The following is a 9,385-nucleotide window of genomic DNA, read 5'->3' as shown; positions in this document are numbered from 1 at the left end:
TACAGGAGCATTAATTTCGCAGAGTGCATTGATCACCCATGATAGAAAATCTCCAGTTTTCACTGAAATGAGTCTTCAGCCACAATCTGAAAACAACTTTATGTGTAATAATCTATAGGAGCAGAGTCAGAGAGTCACACAGATTTTATCTTGAAGTGGTGTACCATCAGCAATTTGTGGGCTGTTGTTAATTATTAAACTATTAATTGTCTTTCCCTTTATATCAGAGCAAATATTGATTCTCATGTCTTTGAATTTTAACACCTTTGCCATATTAATTAGGCCCCTTGGTCTGTGTTGTATTAAAAACGTTTGCTTCTCTACTCTTGTAGTTCTGCTTCTATGCACAATGAAAGATACCTTTTACACTCTTTGCTTTTCCCAGATCGAAAGCAGACTTAAGCAAGATATGCATCGCCAACGTTCCTTGTCCAAGTGAACTCAGATGACACAATAAGTGTCAATGGATACAATGTACACCTTTCCCAATGAAGTGTTGATCTCTTTAACAAGTGTCTCTTCAAACTTTTGAGATCTCTGCAACTCAGTTCAGTCCCTGTTCTGAGAAAAGGTCACTGGACCTGAAACATTAACTCTGTTGATGCTGCCTGACCTATTGAGTTTTTTCAGCAATTTCTGGTTGTGTTTCAGTCTCTGTATAACCTCCACTTCCTTTACTTCACCGTGATGCCTTCAGCTGTCTAAATTCTATGTTCAGGAATTCTTTCTGTAATTTTCTGTCTCCCTACTTTTCTTTCCTCAAGATTTTTAACAAAGCCTACGTCTTTGGAGAGATTTTTGGTCACCTGCCCAAATAGATCCATGGGCACAATTTTATGGTCATCTGTGAGTGGGTTCATGTTGGGGTTGGGGTGGGGGGGTCACTTGTGTAATTCTACGAGTGGTCTAAGATCTGCCTGCTCGAGATCTTGCTGTTATTTTACAGATGGCAGCTATAACCTAGTGTGGCTCACCTGCCTTTGCCCAATTAAAATGATTAAGTAGCCAATTCATGCTCACTTCAGGACAATGTTCCACTCTTGGAAGAAATGTTTGGCCATCAGGAAGAGATTCAGGATGACCAGGGTGGCTGCTTGTGCCTTGGCCAGCTTCATGAGCCCACTTTTACTACTGCGCCCCTTTCTCCAAGGTAAACTCTCTCTATTTGCCAGTGTGCACTGAACCTGTGCCTCAAAACACCCCCTCCACTCCTCCACCACCTAAGCCTCCTGTTCTGGCCTCACTAAGACTCCCTCTGGCTCTGGCTCTTTTTCAGTGGGATTGCACGCAGCTTTAGCAGGGGCCAGCTGATGGTGCTGCTCACATAAGCAAGCTCGCAGCCAATAGGATAGCCAGTAGCTCTCAGAAGCAGCTTTCCTCCCCAGTTCCATGCAAGATGGAGGTGTTTTGAGCCAATTAATGCTCTTCAGAGAGTTAAATGGCTGCCAAGTTGTTGGCGGGAGACAGTGTCAAGCTGGTCAACCTTTTCAGTGTCACCATAACAAACCCAATTCCTCATTAATGTTGCTGATGTTGCTCAGTGATAATGTCTGTGTGAGATACTTTGTGATTTTCTTTGCATCAAAGGTACTACATAAAGGCACTTGTTGTTGCTATTAACAATATAACTATGAGTGGTGGGGTTTTGATATTTAACTTGGTAATCATTCTGTCTGTGTACTAACTGCTGAAAAGGGCTAAGTCTTTTTAGGATTTGGAAACATGTTGTGTGTCATGTTTCTGACTGAAGTATCATTTTCTCTCCAGTGATCTTCAGTGCAGCACAACATCAAAGATACTGTTTCTTCAGTGGTAGAAATTTGTTTAGTTTTGAACCGGTCAGTGTGAATTTTCAAGCAGGACACAAAATAGAAAGAAATGCATTTATGTAATGCCTTTCATAAATGCCGGATGTATCAAAGCACTTGCAAGTAGCGGTGAAGTGCATTCAATGCTGACTGATTTCCCAAATTTCATTAAATATAAGCTGGACAGCAGCTGTTTGCATTCAAAAGCGAAAGTGTTTTTCCTCCACTTTCTTTCACATATCATAAGTGAATGTCCAGATGTTACAGTCAAAGTAGCAGTAAAACTCATGGCACTTGGCATTATTTAAGAGTAAACAATACAACCTCCGACAAGAGGTGAATGAGCAGTAAATACATATAAGTCTAGAATGTCATGGAAGTGATGACAGAGTGGTAACATCAATTGATTAATGCTCTGGGGTCATGGGTTGGTGGAAACGTAAATTTGGATAATAAAAATAAAAGCTAGCTTGTGGAGACATAGCAGTTAAGATGGATTGTAAAGCTGGATCAGGTTCACTAATGCTCTTTAGAGAAACAAATCTGCCATCTTTACCTGGACTGGCTTACATGGGACTCCAGATATACAGAAATTTGCTTGAGTCTTAAATGTCGACTGAAATGACTCAGAAAACACTCAGTTCAGGGGCAGTCAGGGATTGGCAACAAACAGTGTTGCTGGCATCCCATGAAATAGTACAAAAAAGAAACTGTTGCCAGAATTGCACTGTTTCACCATTAGCTTAATGAAAACAGGAGCTTGCTACCTGCCACATCATGGGTATATATTGATGGATATGACATTGCTACATTGAACAATAATTATGAATTAAACTCACCACAAATATTTAGGGCTTGTAATTTACGAAGTGATAAAGGATAATTACTGGCAATCAACCTGATTGACACCATGCTTCAGGCTTCTCATTTTGGGGTGATTTTAAAAGAGCCTGAATTTAAATTTTACACCTTTTGTACTTTTGTTTTGTGTCACTATTATTTTCTCTCTTTAATTAACCTTGTTTTGTCATAGAGTCATAGCGAAGTACAAGCACAGAATCAGATCAACTTATCCATGCAGACAAGATATTCAAAATTAATCTAATCCCATTTGCCAGCATTTGCCGTTCCTATTCATATACTCATCCAGATGCCTTTTAAATGTTGTAATTGTTCCAGCCTCCACCACATCCTCTGGTAGCTCATTCCATTCACGCACCACTCTCTGCATGAAAATGCCCCTTAGTTCCCTCTTAAATCTTTCCCCTCTCACCTTAAACTAATGCCCTCTAGCTTTGGACTCCTGTACACTGAGGAAAAGACCTTGACTGTTCACTCTATCCATGCCCCTGAAAATCTTATAAACTTCTATAAGGTCACCCCATAGTCTCTGACGCTCCAAGGGAAGTAGACCAGATTATTCAGCCTCTCTCTATAGCTCAAATCCTACAACCCTGGTAACATCCTTGTAAATCTTTTCTGAATCCTTTCAAGTATTATAACATCCTTACTGAAGCATTTTCTCTCTTCATTCTCTCTCCTTCTTTCTTCATTTGTGTTCTGTATTTGATTTTACATTGAATTTATCCACCATTTTTAAATCATTCTGCTGTTTATTTAAGATTCCTTAAATCACATTGTTTTGTTAACTGAGGTTTTGGTTGTTCAGTTTCTCTCACTGAATCAGCTCACATTTTCAATTCCTTTGTGGTGAAAAATGTGCCAATCTAATGGCACAGGACATGTGCGACTCCTGGAAAATGCTGCCCTGTTACAAATCTGGCCCAATTGTTACTGGGTAGTGCTATTTATTGAATTTTTAATTATCAGTGTAGAAAATATCAGAACACAAACTGGGATTCCACCTTCTGTTTGATTTCAGCAAGAAGCTCTACTTTCAATGAGAGACCAAAGTAAGGACAGCTGCCAACTTTTACCTGTAAGTCTAAACATTCCCAGTACTATTCCCATGTAAATAATAGACTTTGTTCTCCTATGAATACCTAAATTTCAGCACTATTCATCATTGAAGCATTGAATGAATACTATGCTTCTGACCAGAATCTGAAAGCAGGAAGTGACAGGCTAATGGGAGTTATGGTTTGGTCAAGTTCACATGAGAAAGTCATTCTTCCTCAAGGGAACTTAACCTACAGATTGGAAAATAACTGATTTTGAGGGAGCGAAAATAGGACTTGCGGAGATAAATTTGGGAAAATAATATTGGCAAAGAGCGATGTAAGACAACAATGTGAAGCATATAAAATGGTGTTCAACAGAATGCCAGGAAAATATGGTCTGCTGTGGGCAAGAACGAATTCAAGACTACTAAAACACATGGTTGCATAATAACATACAGAGAAAATAACTGTTAAAAAAGAAGCATAAACTACATTGGTGCACAATCCTTTGTTGTTTTTTTAGATTTAGATTAGATTACTTACAGTGTGGAAACAGGCCCTTCGGCCCAACAAGTCCACACCGACCCGCCGAAGCGTAACCCACCCATACCCCTACATTTACCCCTTTTTTAACCTAACACTATGGGCAATTTAGCATGGCCAATTCACCTGACCCGCACATCTTTGTGACTGTGGGAGGAAACCGGAGCACCCGGAGGAAACCCACGCAGACACGGGGAGAATGTGCAAACTCCACACAGTCAGTCGCCTGAGTTGGGAATTGAACCCGGGTCTCTGGCGCTGTGAGGCAGCAGTGCTAACCACTGTGCCACCGTGCCGCCCTAACCGTGCCGTGTTGTCTAAGAGAGAAGACAAAGAGGTTTGGAGCAAAGTCATAAAGTAGTGAACAAAGTAAAGAGCAAAAATGAAATGACCAAGGACCGTAAAACAAAATAATAAAGTAATTAACAGGCACATCAATGAAAAAGGAAAGCTGTGATGGGAATATGGCCATTAAGGATAAATAGGATAATACCACAGAGGACAATAAAGACAAAGCAGAGATATTAATAATTATTTTGTTTCTTAACAGGGAGGCAGAAAAGATGGACATAACATCAAATTATAAATTGAATAATAAGTGAAAGTTAAAAAAGAATGGACTGAAAAAAACAAACCTCAAAGGTTCTAAGCCTCTGGTCTGTTTAGATTATATCTGTGTATGTTGAAATAATCCAGGGGAGAGATAGGCAAATCATTAAGTAGAATCGCTGAATCAAGCCTTTGGAGAAACACAGACTGCATCTACTACTGGAGACATTAATGCAGCAGAGAATGATTAGATTAGATTCCCTACAGTGTGGAAACAGGTCCTTTAGCCCAACAAGTCCACACTGACCCACCCACCCAGTCCCATTTCCCTCTGACGAATGTACCTAACACCATCAGCAATTTAGCATGGCCAATTCTCCTGACCTGCACATATTTGGACTGTGGGAGGAAACCAGAGTACCCAAAGGAAACACACGCAGACACAGGGAGAATGTGCAAACTCCACACAGACAGTCGCTCGTGGTTGGAATCGAATCTGGGACCCTGGTGCTGTGAGGCAGCAGAGCTAACTACTGAGCCACCGTGCCATCCTATTTTACTGCACCTGGTATTCCCGGGCAGTCTCCCATCCAAGTTCTAACCAGACCTGAGTCTGCTTAGCTTCCGAGATTAGATGAGATCGAGTGTTTTCAGACTAGTATGGCCGGAGAATGAATGCCAGAGGCCAAATCATCTTCCCTTTTCACAGTAACTTTGAGTTTACAAGGTCCAAGCTTCATTGATAAAGAGAGAAAGTAAGTTTACAAGGGAAGTGGGTGATGGACTAGGGTGGTAAACAGGTGGGGAAGGGGTAGGGCACCAGGTATGTAATGGAAAAGAGTTCCAGATGGGCAGAGGGTGGGTAGGTAGTTAAACAAATAAGGGGTGTAGAGTGGCAGGTGCGTGAGGGAATACAGTGTTTGGTTGGTGAATGAAGAGGTATTGTGACAGGTATTTAGGTGAGAAGATAGTATGGAAAATTGATGGAAGTTCACAGTGCCAAGTGGGGGAAGGGGTGAGTATACAGGGTGATATGTTAGTAGGTAAGGTGTTAAATTGATAGATCAGTCAAAGGGAAGGTGTACGAGGGGTTAGAGTGGCAGGTAATGGTATAAGGGTGTTGGGTGGCAGATGTGTAGGAAGAACGGTAATTGGAGCACAGTTAGTGGGGGAATCAAATAAGGTGTTCAGTGGTAGGAGTTGGAGTGGCTAGCGTGAATGATTAGGGATTCAATAATATAGTTGGATAAGGTTTTAATCCTTCTAACATTTCATGTATGACAGTAATGATAACTAATTTGGAGCCCTATGGTTCACTGAATCTAACTCAGAGGTGGGGATCCTTTCAGATGCTAGGCGTTGGTTTCCAACTTGAAAAACACTCAATAACTCTTCTGTGTGTTAGCAACTCAAGCTGATACATTATCCCCAATATGTGAGCTCATATCTTGTACAATAATGTTCTCTGTGGCACCTTGTTTAAAGCCTTCTCAAAATCGAAGTATACTACATCTGCCGGTTCCCCATTATCAACTCTGCTTCAAAGAGTTAGTGGGCGGCACGGTGGCACAGTGGTTAGCTCTGCTGCCTCACAGCGCCTGAGACCCGGGTTCAATTCCTGCCTCAGGCGACTGACTGTGTGGAGTTTGCACGTTCTCCCAGTGTCTGCGTGGATTTCCTCCGGGTGCTCCGGTTTCCTCCCACAGTCCAAAGATGTGCAGGTCAGGTGAATTGGCCATACTAAATTGCCCATAGTGTTAGGTAAGGGGTAAATGTAGGGGTATGGGTGGGTTGCGCTTCGGCGGGGCGGTGTGGACTTGTTGGTCCGAAGTGCCTGTTTCCACACTGTAAGTAATCTAATCTAATCTAATCTAAAAAGAGCTCCGGTAACTTATATGTGGAACATTATTTCTCTTTCACAAAAGTTTGTTGACTCTAATTGCATTTTCAAAGTATCCTGTTATTTTTCCTTTAATAATCGACTCTAGCTTTTTTTTCACAATGGCAAATGTTAGGCTAGTTGGCCAAAACTTTCCTGATTTCTGTCTCCCTTCCTTCTTTAACAAGGGCATCACATTAGCAGTTTTCCAATATCCCAAAACCCTCCAGGAATCCAGAGAGTTCTAAAATATTTCAAACAATGCCTCTACTATTTCCACAGCCACTTGCTTAAAAGCACTTAGTTATCAGATCCTGGTGACTTGTCTGCCTTCAGTTCAATTATTTTGTCAAATACATTGTCCCTTGTGCTACAGACTGCCACATGATCTATCATGCTATTAGCACTTTGCTTATCTGCCACATTTGGAATGTTTATAATGTCCTCCATCACGAAGACCATTGCAAAATATTGGTTTGAATTATCTTCCTGTTCTCTGTTCCTCGGTTTAAATTCCATATTTGCATACTCCAACTTGCTGCTGGTTTAAAAATAATTCCCAATCCTGTGGTGGCACGGTGGTTCAGTGGTTAGCACTGCTGCCTCACAGCGCCAGGGACCTAGGTTTGATTCCACTCTTATGCAACTGCCTGTGAGATTGCAAATTCTCCCTGTGTCTGTGCGGATTTCCTCCCACAATCCAAGGTTAGGTGAATTGGCCATGCTAATTATCCATAATGTTACGTGCATTAGTCAAAGGGAAATTTAGGGCTGGGGAATGGGTCTGGATGGGTTACTCTTCGGTGGGTCAGTGTGGACTTGTCTGGCCGAAGGCCTGTTTCCATACTGTAGGAATTATAATTCTAGTTTTTGCCACTTTGTTTGTCTTGGTTTTTGATTGGGCATTCTCCTTGACCATCCTTATTAACTATAGCTGGTTCATTCTTTGGACCGAATCTTTCTTGATCAATAATGTTTTGCTGAAATAGGTTAATGCAGGTATTTTTTCCTCGGATGGGTGATTTCAGGACTAGAAGACATACATTTGATGTTAGAACAAAGAGATTTTAAAAAAGACATGAGGATCATTTTACACAGAAGATGGTTTGTGTTGGAATGAACTTCCTGAGGAAGTGGTGGATCTGGGCACATTTAAGAAGTTTAAAAGACATTTAGATGAGTACATGGGTAGGAAAGATTTGGAGGGATATGGGCCAGGAGCAGGCTAGTTTAGTTTGGGACTATGTTCGGCATGGACTGGTTGGACCAAAGGGTCTATTTTTGTGCTTTATGACTCTATAACTCTATGTCACCACAGTAATTACTCTCCGAAAACATAAGATCATGAATTGAATCTTGCCCTTTGTACAAGGAAACTTTGTGAGGTCCAAATAATGTGTCAACTGTTTAAATTAATGCATTATACTCCAAGTACTTCCTTCCATAATTTGTCTTGTCACAACATCAGCTAGTGGACATTCAGCAGATAAAATTGGGCTTACTTGATGTCACTTCTCCTTTGTGTGAAAGCCTAATGCAATTTTTTGCTGGAACTGTTGCTTTTGGATCTTGCTGTATTAGCCTCATTGTGAGACCTTTGCATTTTCAAATGGCTTTCATAAGAGCAAAGTCTCTATTGGAACTGCCAACCACCTGGACTAGGGTGCTATATTGATCTGGGTGAGAACTTGGATATTTCTTTCATGTTGAAGAGTTCCATGTCTTTGCCTTCATTCTGCAGATTTGTGGCTTGGCTTTAAAGTTTTCCGAGAGTCTTTCTCTTGCCTTTTGGAGTCTTCCCACCCTGTTGTTCTGCCTTTGAAATCTTCTGAGATTCATTTCCTGTTCTTCAGAGTCTTCTCTTCTCAGGATTGTATTCTAACCTGCCAAAATCTTGTCCTAAGTTCAGTCATCCTTTTTTGCAGGAGTGCAATTAACCTTAATGTGACAAACCAAGAGCTGGATGAATAAAAAGACACAAGTCAGTTCATCCTGCTTTGCCTGGGAGCTTGACAATTTGAGGTATCCCATTTGGAACTATGATAATTGGGGAAACTTGCCAAGGTTCTGGTCATAACTGTATATATGTTTGGCCAATTGTATTGTGAATTAACGTTTCAGATAATGCATCTTTGTACCAACGCACCAAGATGGTCAATGTGTTCCATTCAATTCTCAACTACTCATCTTCCATTTCTCTGAGATGGAAAGGACAACAGTTGAGAAAAAATCTCCACCAAAGTCACTCTACATGGAAGCAATTTAGTAACACATTAGATAAATCAAAATAATAAAAAGGTATTTTGAATAACTCCATTCTAAAAATGGACTTAATCCAAAATATTGACTAGTTGGTATCTCTCAATACTTAACTGATCTGCCATGTGATTCTAAGACTTTCAATTTTTCCTGTCAGAAAGTGAAGACTAATTTCTTGATATCCAATATCAAATCATTGCTTTCCAAATTGTAAACTTTGAAATAATATTTATTTACTTCTTCCTTGTTCATGCCACAGTGTCAAGTTGTCCAGATGAAGTTGGATTGTGTGGCGGCCAGCAGTCACTTCACATTGACTGTAACATTCAAAGATCCTAACTCATGATTCCATAATTAGCGGGCCAGAGGAAAGATCTGACAATCTTATTGGTGTGAATCTAGACCCAACATTATCCAAATGTTTGTGAAGCCTGTTGGAAACTTAA

The 9,385-nt window shown here is 40.7% G+C and overlaps 1 pseudogene; it reads right to left on the bottom strand.

Annotated features, from left to right (window-relative positions):
• Positions 1–5,354: 5,354 nt before the first annotated feature.
• LOC122539611 (5S ribosomal RNA) lies at positions 5,355–5,473 on the bottom strand (annotated as a pseudogene).
• Positions 5,474–9,385: the final 3,912 nt, after the last annotated feature.

The sequence above is a fragment of the Chiloscyllium plagiosum genome, unplaced genomic scaffold (assembly GCF_037043375.1).
Source record: "Chiloscyllium plagiosum isolate Xiang-an unplaced genomic scaffold, Cpla_swu_hap1 HiC_scaffold_36, whole genome shotgun sequence".
Lineage (NCBI taxonomy): Eukaryota > Metazoa > Chordata > Chondrichthyes > Orectolobiformes > Hemiscylliidae > Chiloscyllium > Chiloscyllium plagiosum.
This window is presented reverse-complemented; position numbering and strand designations above follow the sequence as displayed.